Source organism: Mytilus galloprovincialis, chromosome 6 (assembly GCF_965363235.1).
Source record: "Mytilus galloprovincialis chromosome 6, xbMytGall1.hap1.1, whole genome shotgun sequence".
NCBI lineage: Eukaryota > Metazoa > Mollusca > Bivalvia > Mytilida > Mytilidae > Mytilus > Mytilus galloprovincialis.
In genome coordinates this window covers 511,930-532,379 of record NC_134843.1, presented here as the reverse complement: position 1 = coordinate 532,379, position 20,450 = coordinate 511,930, and the positions used below count along the sequence as shown (strand labels likewise).

General features: G+C 33.5%; 1 protein-coding gene across 7 annotated transcripts in view; it reads right to left on the bottom strand.

The window, feature by feature from the left end:
• Positions 1 to 20,450, bottom strand: part of LOC143078649 (nephrin-like) — a 91,581-nt gene that overhangs the window by 49,854 nt on the left and 21,277 nt on the right. For 3 of the 7 annotated variants that reach the window (XM_076253502.1, XM_076253508.1, XM_076253510.1), the window contains exon 1: positions 989 to 1,199. The exons of 2 other annotated variants lie outside the window; for them this stretch is intronic. The gene's annotated coding sequence lies outside the window, so the exon portion shown is untranslated. Of the gene's footprint in view, positions 1 to 988; positions 1,200 to 1,280; positions 1,300 to 1,815; positions 1,895 to 20,450 lie in introns of those variants that run through there. 2 more of the 7 variants (XM_076253506.1, XM_076253507.1) reach the window with 2 other exon arrangements.

Below are 20,450 nucleotides of genomic sequence, written 5' to 3'. Positions count from 1 at the left end.
ACTTTGATTAAATTTATTTTTGTTCTGATTTTAAAGAATTTCTGGAGTAAAAAATTAATAGTTATAGCACTGACACATTTATTTCATTATTTGTAAAAAAAAAAAACTAAAAAAAAACTGATCAAAGAGTATAAAATGGTTTCACCAAAAAGTTTCTGAAAAATGTTTCATTTGCAACAAATAAAACATAGAACAGTTATAGCTGATGATAGAAAGCATTCAAAACAATTTCATCTTATCATTCCTACAGATAGGGGGCATTAAACAATCATTTATGATTTGATTGATTGATCGGTGTTTGATACATGTACCACATTCAGCACTATTGTGTTAATTTGTGGAAGTCAGTTTTTATTGGTGGAGGAAGTAGGAGTGCCCTGTAAACACCATCAAACTTCGGTAGGAAAACTGACAATCCTAGTCAATTAATATTTGGCCCACCTGCCACATGCAGGATTCCAACTCACAATGTCAGTGTTAACAGGCAAGTCAAAATTAGTTCATCTACATAGACCACTGGGACACCAAGGCCCCTAAATAATCATATATATGGAATAAGGTAACATCCAAAAACATTTCTTTATAAATAACCATACTGATGAAGTAAATTATCATTTAAAAAAATATTTCATAATTTTGGGGCCTTTTATAGCTGACTATGGGGAATTGGCTTTGCTCATTATTGAAGGCCATACAGTCACCTATAGTTGTTAATTCTGTGTCATTTGGTCTCTTCTGGAGAGTTGTCTTTTTGGCAATCATACCACATTATCTTTTTTATATCTATAGATGAAATAAGGTTTCATCTGAAATCATTTCATCTAAAACAATGATAGATGAAGTATGTAATAATTTAAATATGCAAATTCAAGATAAAAGCAAGATGTTAAATTCAATATTTAAAGACAAAATATTTCAAATTAACAATAACTGTCCTTAACATTACAATTTATCAACATTCTGTTATTGCAATTAATAATTTACTTACCACCATAGAGTATAAGAATAAGTCACATAAAATATATGTAATCCTTTGTAAAATGCTTTTAGATTTCGAAAATGTGTAGGCACAAAAGACATAAATAAAATAATCTGTGCCTGTATAGACGTAGCCACAGTTGATGTCGATATTCAATACTACAGGACGATCTCTCCCTTTCTTCAGAATGTATTGGAAAAACTATGAATGCAGTTCGTGTTTACTTTAAATCCTTCAGTAAAAATCAAACACTCAACCATGCAATGAAAAAGAATTTTCACAGGTATGTTTACAAGCTTACCTTGGGTTACCTGTAATTTTACATCATTTTGTCATGCAAAGAAATACCATGGAGAAATTAAGGTTCCGTACAAAAGATTGCCATTTCCTTTTTGTTGATCTAACTTCTATAGTTAAATTTAAATGATTGTTATAAAAGGCTAACATCATTAACTAAATAATGGAAATCTCCTATTAAGAAGTACATTACAACCGGGGCTTCAAGACAGTACTCAAATTACACTATTAAACCTTGTACATAATCATCAAAAGTCATGGATATGAATTTAAATTGAGAATTAAAAAATATGAATTCAAAAATCTGTTTTCCATTTTCATTCTTAACTCACAAAAGATTTGTAATTTTTTTTTTTCTGTTCGTGGAAAAAAATAATTGAAGAAATCATTAAAATTGTATGAATTATTGAATTATCACTAATTGTCCTCATTGATAATTCATAAACATGATAATGTAAAAATCCTCTGATATGGCTTCAGCTGTTAAGGTGTAAAAACTATCAAGTCAAAATCTAATATCTCTATTTTTAAAAACATACCTGACTAACTGTGTTATTCCATTTCCCAATAAATTCAAGAAAAACTAGCAAATCTTAAAATTATAGAATATAACAAGTGGATAAAAAATTATGCTATCAGCTAATCTGCATAAAATGTATTAATATTATCTGAATAATGCTGGAATTATGATAACACCTGTACCCTGCCCAGAGATAATGTCACCATTGTAAGGTGTCAGAGGTGACACTGTTATTTAATTATCTAAATCACTCTCCATGTTTCCATCAAGAGGTGAATATATAATCAGGTATTAACCTTAACAAATGTTTCCTTATCAGTAATTAATTATTTCTACTATATATAGACGGAGCCTTTCTGCTGCAGAATACAAGTTTAAAAAATAAGGATAAGATCAGTACAAACCAACACCTTTAAAGAAAAAACAGAAACAGCAGTTAAAACTAAAGCCAAATAAAATAGTATGTGTGGTTCCAGTTACATCTGAAAATAAGTTAGGGATTTTTTTTTATTTTATGTTTTTTTTTTTACATTGAGTTTATGGGAGCAACATTCTGACTTTAACCATATATTTTTGTTAGCCTAAGAATTGTTAAACCATAGTATAAAATATTATAACTCCAAATTATGCTTTGGTATACATGCTGTGAACTGTACATAATTTAAAAAAAAATCCTCAATAGAACATAGCCATGTAGGAAAGACTTTCATAGTTAAGATTACCCTAAAATCTGGACACAATTGCAATTTTCTTAGAATAAAATTATTTAATAATAATATTATATAACTATGGTGTCTCTAGTCCAAATAATTATGACTTAAAATATCCTTGCCAGAGTCATAATTATTTGGACTATGGTGTCTCTTAAATTGTAACTGTTAAGTTTAAGACACTTTTCAAATATCAAAACGCCCACCATAATATTTTTGAAGCCACACTAAGTTGGTCTACTCTTCTGGGATCTCAGGTCAATTATTTTTTTCAACTCAGTTTATTTTATTGAAAAAGTGTTTTTTTTTCTAACATAAACACTCAATGTCAATTGTCATATTCCCCCTCATCTTCTATGTATACTTATTAGTTGTCTGTAACTTTTCTGTTAACAATTTATCTTAGAATTTAAAAACTAGAGGCTCTAAAGAGCCTGTGTCGCTCACCTTGGTCTATGTGCATATTAAACAAAGGACACAAATGGATTCATGACAAAATTGTATTTTGGTGATGGTGATGTGTTTGAAGTTCTTACTTTACTGAACGATTTTGCTTCTTACAATTATATCTATAATGAACTTTGCCCATTAGTAACAGAGAACTATATTTGGTAAAAATTTACATAAATTTACCAAATTAATGAAAATTGTTAAAAATTGACTATAAAGGGCAATAACTCCTTAAGGGGTCAATTGACCATTTAGGTCATGTTGACTTATTTGTAGATCTTACTTTGCTGAACATTATTGCTGTTTACAGTTTATCGCTATCTATAATAGTATTCAAGACAACCAAAAACGGCAAAATTACCAATTGGAGAGCAGCAACCCAACAACCAGTTGTCCAATTCATCTGAAAAATTCAGGGCAGATAGATATTGACTTGATTAACAATTTAACTTCTTGTCAGATTTGCTCTAGATGCTTTGGTTTCATAGTTATAAGCCAAAAACTGCATTTTACCCCTATGTTCTATTTTTAGCCGTGTTGGCCATCTTGGTTGAATGGCCAGGTCATCGGACACATTTTTCAAACTAGATACCCCAAAGATGATTGTGGCCTAGTAGTTTCAGTGGAGATTTTGTAAAAGATTACTTAGATTTATGAAAAATGGTTAAAGATTGACTATAAAGGGCAATAACTCCTAAAGGGGTCGACTGACCATTTTGGTCATGTTAACTTATTTGTAGATCTTACTTTGCTGAACATTATTGCTGTTTACAATTTATCTCTATCTATAATAATATTCAAGATAATAACCAAAAACAGCAAAATTTCCTCAAAATTACCAATTCAGGGGCAGCAACCCAACAACCGATTGACCGATTCATCTGAAAATTTCAGGGCAGATAGATCTTGACCTGATAAACATTTTTATCCCTGTCAGATTTCCTCAAAATGCTTTGGTTTTTGAGTTATAAGCCAAAAACTGCATTTTACCCCTATGTTCTATTTTTAGCGGTGGCGGCCATCTTGGTTGGTTGACCAGGTCACGCCACACATTTTTTAAACTAGATACCCCAAAGATGATTGTGGCCAAGTTTGGATTAATTTGGCCCAGTAGTTTCAGAGGAGAAGATTTTTGTAAAAGATTACTTTAATTTACGAAAAATGGTTAAAAATTGACTATAAAGGGCAATAACTCCTAAACGGGTCAACTGACCATTTTGGTCATGTGACTTATTTGTAGATCTTACTTTGCTGAACATTATTGCTGTTTACAATTTATCTCTATCTATAATAATATTCAAGATAATAACCAAAAACAGCAAAATTTCCTCAAAATTACCAATTCAGGGGCAGCAACCCAACAACCGATTGACCGATTCATCTGAAAATTTCAGGGCAGATAGATCTTGACCTGATAAACATTTTTATCCCATGTCAGATTTCCTCAAAATGCTTTGGTTTTTGAGTTATAAGCCAAAAACTGCATTTTACCCCTTTGTTCTATTTTTAGCCGTGGCGGCCATCTTGGTTAGTTGACCAGGTCACGCCACACATTTTTTAAACTAGATACCCCAAAGATGATTGTGGCCAAGTTTGGATTAATTTGGTCCAGTAGTTTCAGAGGAGAAGATTTTTGTAAAAGATTACTTTAATTAACGAAAAATGGTTAAAAATTGACTATAAAGGGCAATAACTCCTAAACGGGTCAACTGACCATTTTGGTCATGTTGATTTATTTGTAGATCTTACTTTGCTGAACATTATTGCTGTTTACAGTTTATCTCTATCTATAATAATATTCAAGATAATAACCAAAAACAGCAAAATTTCCACAAAATTACCAATTCAGGGGCAGCAACCCAACAACCGATTGACCGATTCATCTGAAAATTTCAGGGCAGATAGATCTTGACCTGATAAACATTTTTACCCCATGTCAGATTTGCTCTAAATGCTTTGGTTTTTGAGTTATAAGCCAAAAACTGCATTTTACCCCTATGTTCTATTTTTAGCCGTGGCGGCCATCTTGGTTGGTTGGCCGGGTCACGCCACACATTTTTAGCTCACCTGGCCCGAAGGGCCAAGTGAGCTTTTCTCATCACTTGGCGTCCGTCGTCTGTCGTCGTCCGTCGTCGTCGTCCGTCGTCGTCCTGCGTCCGGCGTTAACTTTTACAAAAATCTTCTCCTCTGAAACTACTGGGCCAAATTTAACCAAACTTGGCCACAATCATCATTGAGGTATCTAGTTTGAAAATTGTGTCCGGTGACCTTGCCAACCAACCAAGATGGCCGCCATGGCTAAAAATAGAACATAGGGGTAAAATGCAGTTTTTGGCTTATAACTCAAAAACCAAAGCATTTAGAGCAAATCTGACATGGGGTAAAATTGTTTATCAGGTTAAGATCTATCTGCCTTGAAATTTTCAGATGAATCTGACATTCCGTTGTTAGGTTGCTGCCCCTGAATCAGTAATTTTAAGGAAATTTTGCTGTTTTTGGTTATTATCTTGAATATTATTATAGATAGAGTAAAACTGTAAACAGCAATAATGTTCAGCAAAGTAAGATCTACAAATAAGTCAACATGACCAAAATGGTCAGTTGACCACTGTAGGAGTTATTGCCCTTTATAGTCAATTTTTAACCATTTTACGTAAATCTTAGTTATCTTTTAGAAAAATCTTCTCCTCTGAAACTACTGGGCCAAATTAATTGAAACTTGGCCACAATCATCTTTGGGGTATCTAGTATAAAAATTGTGTCCGGTAACTTGGCCAACCAACCAAGATGGCGGCCATGGCTAAAAATAGAACATGGGAGTAAAATGCAGTTTTTGGCTTATAACCCAAAAAACAAAGCATTAAGAGCAAATCTGACAGAGTTGAAATTGTTGATCAGGTCAAGATCTATCTGCCCAGGAATTTTCAGATGAATTGGATCATCGGTTGTTAGGTTGCTGCCCCTAAATTGGTAATTTTGAGGAAATTTTGCTGTTTTTTTGTTATTATCTTGAATATTATTATAGATAGAGATAAACTGTAAACAGCAATAATGTACAGTAAAGTAAGAACTAAAAATGAGTCAACATGACCAAAATAGTCAATTGACCCCCTGAGGAGTTATTGCCCTTCATAGTCATTTTTTAACAATTTTCACAAAATTTGTAGATTTTCACTAACATTTTCCACAGAAACTACTGTTATAGATAGAGATATTTGTAAGCAGCAAAAATGTTTAGTAAAGTAAGATCTTCAAACACATCACCATCACCAAAACACAATTTTGTCATGAATTCATTTGTGTACAATGTTTAATATTAACATAGACCAAGGTGAGCGACACAGGCTCTTTAGAGCCTCTAGTTTAAACTAGATACCCCAATGATGATTATGGCCAAGTTTGGTTTGATTTGGCCCAGTAGTTTCAGAGGAGAAGATTTTTGTAAAAGTTAACGACGACGGACGACGACGGACGACGGACGACGACGACGGACGCCGGACGCAAAGTGATGGGAATAGCTCACTTGGCCCTTCGGGCCAGGTGAGCTAAAAATAGCATCCAAAAAAATAAAAACAACACGAGTCAACACTGGACCCGATGTAGCCTTGAAACTTTAAAAAAAACTTCATTTGGAAAATGTCAAAGGGAAGTAATTATTCATAGCTTAATCAAACATAAAATATATGATATAGAATTGTCCATTTCCCGAACCTGGTTATAAACATAAAGTGTACCACTTCAATAATATAAAGCCTAGTTCTAGATTTCCATGTCAGTCTTCTTCTTGTCTCCGTATGATACAGGATCATACAGGAAGGGGACATGTCTCGAAACCCTCCGAGTCAGAGAACAACACAAGGGATTTAACTCATGATAAAAGGTTTGTGCTTAAACTGGAATCCCTCCTGCTATCGGGACACTATAGCTATGTACCTTATTTGTTTGTCTTCACAGATTTAGCAATAAAGAAATTATATTAACTAACTTTTTAACAGAGATATTTTACAATAATGTGTGTTTTGACAACTACATAAACCTCAAACAAAAACTTTTTTGTTGACGTCTTTTTTCGGATTTGTTTGCATATTTTGAATTTTTATTTAATATCTGTGTTTGTTCATCTGTGATGTAATTTAATATGCTAACACAGTTGTGGCTGCTGGGTACCAATTATTGAGAAATAAAATTGACAAACAGAATGGAAATTGAGAATGTGTCAAAGAGGCAACAACAGGCCGCCGGCCAAAGTGCAGGAAACAGCAGACGGCCACCGATGGGTTTACAACATGTAGCAAGAAAATTCCGCATCTGGAGGTGGGCGTCAGTTGACCCTTGAACAAAATGTGTAATAGCTGAGTGAAAATGGACGTCATACAAAATTCTAAAACATATAACTTTAATTCAAGAAGATACAAGACAAACAAAGGACAGAGGCTCCTGACTTAGGACAGACGGAACAATGCCTAAAAAATAAAGCGTAATTTTTTTTAATGAAATAATGTTTTACAATACGGTGTGTACCATCAACTACATAAAAAAAGTTTAGACGTCTATGTCAGATTTACTTTGTATGTTATTTTATTTTTTATTTTTTAAGACAGTTGTGTTTATAATTTATATGTCTGTCACTGTATTTTAACACAGCCTTGTGATGTTGGATCCACATTATTGTCACGTTTGTTAAGGTCGATCAGCGGTTATACAAGTGGGAGATTTACCTAGCTATAAAACCAAGTTTAATTTATCACTTTTTTTTTTACAGAAATGTGGCCTAGGAATATCTTAGTCAGCTGTTTTCCAGTCTTTCCGCTAGTTGATATAGTCGAGCGTTTGATTGTCAGGTTTGTTGGATTCCCCCTTTTAAATTTAACCTAGAGTTCGGTATTTTTGTTAATACTTTTCTCCAGGAAATCGAAAAATTGATAAAAGTGCTCAAATTATTATCTGCTTGACAAAACATTTCAGTGCGCGTTCGTGTTCGCACAAACCCTGATAAATATGACAATAACCCATTCAATGGCCTAAACTTAACACTACCCTTACCCTAAAACCTAACCTAACCATAACCATGAATGAACCTCAACTCTAAAGTATAGGGACCCTTAAAGTATGGGAAACCATAATATTAAATATTTCAACTCAAAATTATGCTTTAGTATATATACATGCTGTGTACTGTACATAATTTAAAAAAAAGATCCCCAATAGAACATAGCAAAAATACTAATACTACCGAAGGCATATCATATCAGACTGTATACTAATACTGCATAGGGATTTCCACACATCCATAAGTAATCTACACGAGAGACAAGTTTGACAAATTAATCTGACTAAATCCATCTCTTTGATTAAAAGATTGTGTCGTGATTATATAAGCCGTCATGACCAGAATAACTGAACATGTTAAACGGACATCTTACCGAACCAGTATCAATTCATTGTTGTATTTAAATTGCTCCACTATCAGGTTATTAATCATGTCTCTTTCTAGGTTTCAATTTAAACGTCATGTTCATCTCAATTTGCTAGTATTAAATTGAAATAAAAAATAGATCTCCGTCTGCCCTTAGTGATATTGTTGTACTGAAAACATTAAACAACATGAAATCTCTCTTCAGCTATATTGTTATGGTAAAGACATTTATACTATCCCCAAATTTACACCGAACAGTTACTTTATCCATAAATTCCGGGGCACACCTGACAGTTATACTATTTCCCCAAGTTTACACATATCCCCAAGTTTACACCTAACAGTTATACACTATCCCTCAGTTATAATAGGCGAATATAAAAGTGGAACGGTCATACCTATTTTTAATCTGTCTATTCAAAATTAACTGTCAAAGTTCGACGATATATTATATGTCTCACTGCGGCTACTTATACAACTACACTAGTCAGAATTATCGTCCGGCTACTTATACAACTACACTAGTCAGAAGATATATATGTCTCATCCCGGCTACTTATACAACTACACTAGTCAGAATTATCCTCCGGCTACTTATACAACTACACTAGTCAGAAGATATATATGTCTCATCCTGGCTACTTATACAACTACACGAGTCAGAATTATCGTCCGGCTACTTATACAACTACACTAGTCAGAAGATATATATGTCTCATCCTGGCTACTTATACAACAACACTAGTCAGAATTATCGTCCGGCTACTTATACAACTACACTAGTCAGAAGATATATATGTCTTATCCCGGCTACTTATACAACTACACTAGTCAGAAGATATATATGTCTCATCCTGGCTACTTATACAACAACACTAGTCAAAATTATCGTCCGGTTACTTATACAACTACACTAGTCAGAAGATATATATGTCTCATCCTGGCTACTTATACAACAACACTAGTCAAAATTATCGCCCGGCTACTTATACAACTACATTAGTCAGAATTATCGTTCGGCTACTTATACAACTACACTAGTCAAAAGATATATATGTCTCATCCTGGCTACTTATACAACAACACTAGTCAAAATTATCGTCCGGTTACTTATACAACTACACTAGTCAGAAGATATATATGTCTCATCTCGGCTACTTATACAACTACACTAGTCAAAATTATCGCCCGGCTACTTATACAACTACATTAGGCAGAATTATCTTTCGGCTACTTATACAACTACACTATAGTCAGAAGATATATATGTCTCATCCCGACTACTTATACAACTACACTTGTCAGAATTATCGCCCGGCTACTTATACAACTACACTAGTCAGAAGATATATATGTCTCATCCCGACTACTTATACAACTACACTAGTCAGAATTATCGCCCGGCTACTTATACAACTACACTAGTCAGAAGATATATATGTCTCATCCCGACTACTTATACAACTACACTTGTCAGAATTATCGCCCGGCTACTTATACAACTACACTAGTCAGAAGATATATATGTCTCATCCCGACTACTTATACAACTACACTTGTCAGAATTATCGCCCGGCTACTTATACAACTACACTAGTCAGAAGATATATATGTCTCATCCCGACTACTTATACAACTACACTAGTCAGAATTATCGCCCGGCTACTTATACAACTACACTAGTCAGAAGATATATATGTCTCATCCTGGCTACTTATACAACTACACTAGTCAGAAGATATATATGTCTCATCCTGGCTACTTATACAACAACACTAGTCAAAATTATCGTCCGGCTACTTATACAACTACACTAGTCAGAAGATATATATGTCTCATCCCGACTACTTATACAACAACACTAGTCAAAATTATCGTCCGGCTACTTATACAACTACACTAGTCAGAAGATATATATGTCTCATCTCGGCTACTTATACAACTACACTAGTCAAAATTATCGCCCGGCTACTTATACAACTACATTAGTCAGAATTATCGTTCGGCTACTTATACAACTACACTATAGTCAGAAGATATATATGTCTCATCCCGACTACTTATACAACTACACTTGTCAGAATTATCGTCCTTAAATCTTTCCCTTTAAGTTTACTCCACATAGTACATTTTGTAGTATAACATGATACAGCCGTTCCACTTCCAAAAGGTCTAAAACCTAAATACTCAAATATGTACAGAGATTCATACGAAAAGAATTGTCCGTGACATAGAAATTAGATAAATCTAATATGATATGTACATACATAAAATTGAGAATGGAAAATGGGGAATGTGTCAAAGAGACAACAGCCCGACCATAGAACAGACAACAGCAGAAGGTCACCAACAGGTCTTCAACGCAGCGAGAAATTCCCGCATCCGGAGGCGTCCTTCAGCTGGCCCCTAAACAAATATATATACTAGTTCAGTGATAATGAACGCCATACTAAACTCCAAATTGTACACAAGAAACTAAAATTAAAAATGAAAAAATAAAATGTTTCTGTTAAAGTAGATGGAGTAATTAAGATTCTGTTGAAATAGACGACAAAAAATAGAATCTGTTGAAATAGACGACAAAAAATAGAATCTGTTGAAATAGATGACAAAAAATAGAATCTGTTGAAATAGACGACAAAAAATAGAATCTGTTGAAACAGATGACAAAAAATAGAATCTGTTGAAAAAACGACAAAATAAGATTCTGTTGAAACAGTTGGAAACGACAAGAATTACTTCTGAACTCAATATTAAATATGTTCGACGGCTACTTGAACCCGAATAAGTACGTGTCACAAAATATTTATCAATATCAAATGAACTAGGAACGGTCCAATATCTATGTTAAACATTCTTTTCCTCGTAAACCGTTAACACTCCACAAAACACTTATATTGATTTCCTCGCCAACCTTTTAAATTCAAACTATACTTTAGGCAAGACCTACGTATCCTGAGAAAATGTACCAACCATATATTTATCTGGATAAAAGTGTGTGAAATTCGCACACCTCTTCTATTAAAACCTGTCTACCCTGCTATTAACCATCACTGCGCTTAACAGTACTATATCATCTACTAAGTTAAACATATCTTATGTTGACAACTGTAAAATTATTTTTGTGAAGATGTTATTTTCACAATATGTTATCTAACCAAACACGGAGAATTATATATAGATCTATATACAACAAGTATGTGAACATGCACATTTCAACCCCATTTTCAAAGCAAAAACAAATATAACTCTCAAAGGGGATGATGAAATCCTATGCAGTCTCATATGGTAATACATCATGACGAGATCTACCTATTGTCCAAATAAAGTCATGATATCTTTAAAAACAACAGGGGGGGGGGGGGGGGTGCATGTTGAAAAAAAATCAATAATAGGGAGATAACTTCTAAAGGGGATGATAAAATCCTACACAAGTTCATCTGGTAAAAGTTCATGAAGAGGTCTATCGATGGTTCAAATTTGGTGTTGATAACTCCAATAGAAGCAGAAGGAGAGCGTGCCAAATAAAGACTGGAAAAAGAAAGAAAAAACATTAGAAAAACAATAAGGTTCCCTCGCCTAGAGGAAAGACCTTATAAACCCCGTACATACTTTTCCTTTGATATTATTGTGAAATATCAGAACACTTTAATACGTTAAACCGATTTTAAACAGTACAGCAAACTATAAGTACTAACCAAAGTGTCCTTATCAGAGCAAATATGGTTGTCACAAACACTGTAACCCATTCAATGTAATTATAACAAAAATTTATGAATGGCAATACCGATCAATGAACCAGAAACGTTCTAAAGAGTTCCGATTTATTTGTATTGATGTACTTGATTGATATGAATGCAGATCAACTATCAGGAAACGTTCTAAAGAGTTCCTATCTTACTGATGTACTTGACTGATATCAATACATATTTTAAAACCGTACCAAGAAACGTTCTAAAATGTTCCGATTTATGTGTCCTGATGTACTTGATTGATATAAATGCAGATCAACTACCAAGAAACGATCTAAAGAGTTCCTATCTTACTGCTGTCCTTCGTTCTTATGTTGTACTGTTATACTACTGTCCCAGGTTAGGGGGAGTGTTGGGATCCCGCTAACACGTTTAACCCCGCCACATTATTTAAGTATGTGCCTGTCCCAAGTCAGGAGCCTGTAATTCAGTGGTTGTCGTTTGTTTATGTGTTACATATTTGTTTTTCGTTTGAATTGTTTTACATTGTCTTATCGGGGCCTTTTAAAGCGGACTATGCGGTATGGGCTTTGCTCATTGTTGAAGGCCGTACGGTGACCTATAGTTATTAATGTCTGTGTCATTTTTGTCACTTGTGGACAGTTGTCTCATTGGCAATCCTACCACATCTTCTTTTTTATATTGACTGATATCAATACATATCAACTACCAAGAAACGTTCTAAAGAGTTCCGATTTATTTGTACTGATGCACTTGATTGATATGAATGCAGATCAACGACCAACAAACGTTCTAAAGAGTTCATATCTTACTGATGTACTTGATTAATATGAATGCAGATCAACTATTAACTATCAGGAAACGTTCTAAAGAGTTCCTATCTTACTGATTTCTTGACTTATATTAATGCATATCAACTACCAAAAACGTTCTAAAGTGTTCCTATCTTACTCATGTACTTGACTGATCTTTATGCAGATCAACTACCAAGAAACGTTCTACAGTGCTCCGATTTATTACCGATAAAAAGTTCATACCAGTAATATACACAGAACGATATCGACGATAAGTTCATACCAGTAATTTACACAGGACGATATCGATGATAAGTTTACACCAGTAATACAATAAGGGCGATACTGATAATAAGTTTATACCAGTAATATACATAGTACAATACCGATGATACGCTCATACCTGTTATATTTTTAGAACGATATCGATAGAAAGTTCATACCAGTAATATACACAGAACGATAACGATAATAAGTTCATCGGCCAGTAATATACTTTGGACGATACCAATGAAAAGTTCTTGCCAGTAATTTACCTAGCACGATACCGATTAAAAGCCCAAGCAAGTAAAATAAAATACATAGGACGATACCGATAATAATTTATTATGCTATTACTGGTATGAACTTATTGTCGGTATCGTTCTAAGTATATATAACAGGGTTGCGTTTAATATCGTAGCGGCTTCGTAGTGCTACGTATATTTATGACTATTGAACGTGTATTTAGCGGCTTTTTAGCCTAGCTGTAACATAGATATTGATAGCAGCTACGTATCCGCTACGATATTGAACACGACCCTGGGGTATGGGCGTATCATCAGTATTGTCCTATGTATATTACTGATATTAACTTATAAACTCGATATCGTCCTATGTATATTACTGGTATGAACTTAAACTCGGTATCGTCCTATGAATATTACTGATATGAACTTAAACCTTAAACTCGGTATCTAACGTGTAACTTCATATAATCATTGTCGTCCTATACTTAATTCGTATTGTATAATATCGGGTTTGATCATCAGAGATTCAATAAATGTTATCAATCAATCAGCAGAAACCTTATGTTTGTGTCCTACAATGGACACATTGTAATAAACATGTTTGATACCAGCTTAGATAATATAATATGGCATATGGAGTGAATTAAGAGACCTTAAACATTAACAATAACGAAGGAACTAACTTAGGAGGAGGTGTTAAACGCTAAGGGATATAGAAGTCAGAATGTCATAAAAAAGACATCAACATGTGCATCAGGATGGCTATTGATTAACCCAGAACTAGGGAGGTTATCTCTTTTAATGCATTGCTACCACTGTCTTTTATAACATATTCCAGGACAGGTCAATATCAGATTCTTTTATATTTTATATTACTTGAATGGACTTAATATCATCCGTTTAATGACCTCTCGATGAAGTCATATAAAATTGAACCAAATAACCACTGTTCATTTGAATGATATAAAAATCATAGGAGAAGAAAATGAATATTGGTATTCATTAAAATGATTAACTATCAAATGTCACACTTTGTCTGCCGAAACCGACGAAGACAATACGGAGGCAATTTCCCTCTACAGAAAGAGGTTTGATATAGACGTAAGATCTGATATATAGACGGGAAGAAAGTAAAATCATATATTTCTTCTATTTTCATGGCTGACCACTTCCAATTATTATAAGAACAGTTTATCACAGATGGTCCTATATATCATCGCAGAATCATTGAAGTAATAAATCAGAACAAATTGCCTCTACATACCATACCGGTAGCATCGACTAGAATAATGTAAATTATATATCACAGGAATCGGGGTTGAAGAGAGAATGGTTTTGAACAGGAAAAGATTCAGGGATTGGTGACAGGTGCAAGTGTCTTAGGTTTGAATCTGAATCTAGGTTCTTAGCAATTTTAACTTAATTTTACATAACTAGTAATTGAGAACCGATATCTCCACCATCGACTTCTCAAATAGCGATAAACGAGTTTACAATACTAGTAATCAACTGTCCTATTCCATTAATAAAAAATCACCCAAAGTTTGTAAAAATGAAAAGGATGTTTCTCGACATTATTTGGCAATACAATGTTAATCTTTTTTTTTGGCTTAACAATAATCTCAAAATCAGCTGTTTGATTGTGTATAGAGTTAGATGTGGTAGGCATTGATACGAATATACATGTGCTGTTATATATGGCGCGGAATCAGGGTCAAAAATACTTATTTACGTATAAAAATCAACATTTACTGGTCTCTGTTTTAGTTTTGACTACATTTTTATACATGTTGGTGTTTCGATGGATTACTTGTTTGACTGTAATAGTTCTGGTTATTACTTGTTTGACCGTCTGTAGTAGTTGTTAATTACCGGTCTGACTGTGTTAGTCCTGTTAATTACTGGTTTGAATGTGGTAGTTCTGTGAAGTACCGGTCTGACTGTGTTAGTCCTGTTAATTACTGGTTTGAATGTGGTAGTTCTATTAATTACTGGTCTGACTGTGTTAGTCCTGTTAATTACTGGTTTGAATGTGGTAGTTCTGTTAATTACCGGTCTGACTGTGTTAGTCCTGTTAATTACTGGTTTGACTGTGGTAGTCCTGTGAAGTACCGGTCTTACTGTGTTAGTCCTGTTAATTACTGGTTTGAATGTGGTAGTTCTGTTAATTACTGGTTGACTGTGGAAGTTATGTTTATTACTGGTTTGAGTGTGCTAGTTCTGTTAATTACTGATTTGACTGTGGTAGCTCTGTTTATTACTTGTTTGCCTGTGGTAATTCTGTTAATTACTGGTTTGGTTGAGGTAGTTCTGTTCACTACTGGTTTGACTGAGGATATCCTCCTGTTAATTACTGGTTTGACTGTGGTAGTTCTGTTCAAAACTGGTTTGACAATGGTTATTCCGTTAATGACTTGTAGTATTATAATAGTTCTGTTAATTGCTGGTTTCACTATATCTCTCGGTTGTTCTGTAAACTAATGGTTTAACTGTTGTAACGTTGTGTGTGTTACTCGTTAATCACACATCTATTGTAAGTTAATTTCACGGCTGTCATTTGATGCTGTGGTCATTTTTCTAGTCGATCGTCCAAATCAAACCAATATTTATTTTCTGAATAAAAGTACTAACCCAATGTTGAGTTACTACAACTTCAAGAAACTGATTTGAGAAAAAACAGAATAGTTTTTAAGATGAAATGTTAAAAATATGCAACAACTTTTATTGAAAGAGAAGAGAAACTAATTAACTCTTGTTACATTAACGTGGATCTGAACAAATTGAAAGTTCAATTTAAATTTCACATCAACCACAATTTAATATTGAAAAGTAACTCAATCGATATTCATAGATAATATGTTATGTTTTATTTTAGGATTTTGTGAATTGGATACATTGAAGTGCTTGTATCTTTTCAAATAACACAGAACGAAATCTAAATTATTAAACTTCTATTTACATTTTGAAATGTGCTCTTCAAACCAAAGAAAACCAACAGTGGAAAGTATACACTTGATCACAATTAATATTCAATACAGAGTATAGCTTAATGCTGTCACAATTTTAAAAATGCAATAACATTAAAATATGAATTTCAATACTATTATCAATTTTTGTAATTCACGTTTCTATTTGTTGATGATATTCGTGTATTGTTAAATAATTGTTGGTGTCAACAGATTTCCTGATTAGTATTATTTGACTAGGAATAACTACAATATCAGTCAGTTATCTGAATAGGAATAACTACAATATCAGTTATTTGACTGGGAATAACTTCAATATCAGTCAGTTATTTGACTGGGAATAACTACAATATCAGTCATTTATTTGTCTAGGAATAACTACAATATCAGTCAGTTAATTGACTAGGGATAACTTCAATATCAGTCAGTTATCAGTCAGTTATCTGACTAGGAATAACTACAATATCAGTCAGTTTTTTGACTGGGAATAACAAAACAATATCAGTCAGTTATCTGAATAGGAATAACTACAATATCAGTCAGTTATTTGACTGGGAATAACTACAATATCAGTCAGTTATTTGACTGGGAATAACTTCAATATCAGTCAGTTATTTGACTGGGAATAACTACAATATCAGTCAGTTATCTGTAGGGATAAATACAATATCAGTCAGTTAGTTGGCTAGGAATAACTACAATATCAGTCAATTATTTGTCTAGTAATAACTACAATATCAGTCAGTTAATTGACTAGGGATAACTACAATATCAGTCAGTTAATTGACTAGGATTAACTACAATATCAGTCATTTGTTTGTCTAGGAATAACTACAATATCATTTAGTTTTTATACTAGGAATAACTACCATATCAGTCAGGTATCGACTAGGAATAACTACAATATTAGTCAGTTATTTGACTAGGAATAACAACAATCTCAGTCAGTTATCTAGCTAGAAATGACTACAATATCAGTCAGTTATCTGAATAGGAATAACTACAATATCAGTCAGTTATTTGACTGGGAATAACTACAATATCAGTCAGTTATTTGACAGGGAATAACTTAAATATCAGTCAGTTTTTTAACTGGGAATAACTACACTATCAGTCAGTTATTTGACTGGGAATAACTACAATATCAGTCAGTTATTCGACTAGGAATAACTACAATATCAGTCAGTTATTTGAGTAGGAATAACTTCAATATCAGTCAGTTAATTGACTAGGAATAACTACACTATCAGTCAGTTAGTTGGCTAGGGATAACTACAATATTAGTCAGTTAATTGACTAGGAATAACTACAATATCAGTCAGTTAATTGACTAGGAATAACTACAATATCAGTCATTTATTTGTCTATGAATAACTACAATATCAGTCAGTTATTTGTCTCGGAATAACTACAATATCAGTCAGTTACTTGACTAGGAATAACTACAATATCAGTCATTTATTTGTCTAGGAATAACTACAATATCAGTCAGTCATTTGTCTCGGAATAACTACAATATCAGTCAGTTACTTGACTAGGAATAACTACAATATCAGTCAGTTAATTGACTAGGAATAACTACAATATCAGTCAGTTACTTGACTAGGAATAACTACAATATCAGTCAGTTAATTGACTAGGAATAACTACAATATCAGTCAGTTAATTGACTAGGGATAACTACAATATCAGTCAGTTATCGACTAGGAACAATTTCAATATAAGTCAGTTATTTGACTAGGAATAACTTCAATATAAGTCAGTTATTTGGCTAGGAATAACAGTTATTTGACTAGGCATAACATCAATATTAGTTAAGTATTTGACAAACCGGGAATCGTCATCAGCTTTGAACAAATCACAAAATTTAGAATTTTCTTAAGACACAAAATTCATTGTGATGCTGTATATGAAAAATGTTTAGGTCTGAATATCTTGCATGGTTATAACGTCACCTTTAGGATCCTATTCAATTATACTGACTACAAGTTAAATTAAACAATTATAAAATATCAAAGAATCCGTGAATGGCTGAACAGCATGGACGCATTTAATTTGTCCGTGTTAGGTTATTATAAGGTGAATGTTTGAACAGTAGGAAAGCATATAATTTGTCCGTGTTAGGCTACAAGCTATTATCACGTGAATATCTGAACAGAAGAAAAGCATCTAATTTGTCCGTGTCAGGTTAATACCAGCACAATAACGACCCCAATCAACTTAATGTCCATAAATAAGACTTAATGTCTAACAGGCCTAATCGTATAAGTTCTCTAAGATGACCAAATCATTACAGAACAATTAAACTTCTGTCTTTATGTCCACCAGTTCTCACTTCAGGCTAACACTTACAGGTTATTATATGGTTAGATGTGTCGTTATAAATGGAGAAAAGTTGGAGGATACTTTTGTGAATAGTTCTCTAGTGGGAATCCAAATATATTATATGGATGAAGGGCAGTTAGAAGGTACCACTGCTTATATTTGTCTAGTAGCTTCACTTATTGACCAGGATCATTTGGGAGCTATCACCGGTAATATTTGAGAACGGATGGGAGGCATTGAGAACGGCTGGGGTGTACAGTAGTTAACATTAGAGAAAAGTAAGGAGATAATGGAGCTAACGTTTGCTCTCTTGGAAATATATGGCCGAATGGTCTAGCGTGTCGGATACAGTGCAAGGCGATTTCGTGTCACGATATGTCAGCATATCGAGTTCAAATCCGGCGAGGGAAGAACCAAAAATTTGCGAAAGCAAATTTACAGATCTAACATTGTTTGGCTGATGTTTAAGCGAATTATATATATATTAAAAACCAATTCTTCAGAGAACAATTGAAGGTCTTTCCACCTCGATAATAAGAATGAAATTTAAAAAACGATGTTAGAAAATGTCACTCCCTGTTGATGTAATGTGGTAAATCAAACTGATATAAAAAAAAATAAGATTATTAGGTTTATGCAGAAGACTTAATTGTTTTATAATGAACCAGAAAGAATTTTTGGCAAAGGTCAAAATCTAGAACGTCAAATTGACCTTTGACCTTGACCTCAATTTTGAGGTCATAGGTCAGTGATCTCAATTCAAAAGACCCTAGGTCAATCACTTGTATGGTTGTGGAGAAATACTGATTTCAAATACAAAAAGGGGAGAAAACTCCTATAAGGGTTTACCAAAACTCTTCGACTTAAATAGGTTGAAGTTGCGCCTTTTTGTAAATTTATTTGTTAAACACATCATATCATTTACTGTCACAGTTTCTTTGGAATAACGATAACAAGCAAAATTCAAAATTTATTACATGACCTTGACCTTTGACCTTGACCTCAATTTCCTTCAAATGAACAAGGACTTCATATCAAAAGACTGTAGGCCTCTACGACTTATAACGTATGAATTTATCCAACATATCGCCTATCTTAAATTTTCAAAGGGAAATAACTCCCATAATATGTCTTCTGATCACTCCAGTCAAAATTAACCAAATCATTCTAAAGAATAGACGAACAATTTGGTGAAAACAGTTTGCTAAAATCTTTTACGGTTTTAGAGATATAGCAATAACAAGAAAAAGGGGATGCGGGGAGATAACTCCTGTAAGGATAAGTGTTCGGTCACACAGGGTGAGTTTTGAAACCCCCATTACTGTACAACATCATTGGCCAAAAATCCATTCGATATGTTGTAAGACAAAAAAGCATCTCAGACGGCAGAAGAAAAAAAAAAAATAATAATAATCAGAAGAAAAACAAAAGGTCTTTCCACGAAAAGTGGAAAGACCTAATAATGCGGTCTTCCTAATACACTTACATTTTTCGGATTCTACAGACGGAATTGAATTCCCCTCAAAGAAAACTCAGAATTCGTATGTAATGAACTGCCGTTAACCATTAATACTTTTAAAACTAACAGAAATCTGAAAAAAACTCTGAGCCGGGTTTTATTCAAAAGTGACAAATTATTGTTCATCTTGCATACAAAACCACACACGGCATAATTATGTGATATTAGGACATTCCCAACTGAGTTTACGGCATTCAGTAACGTCTATAATCTTGTAGATATATTACATGTCTATAATCTGGTAGATATATT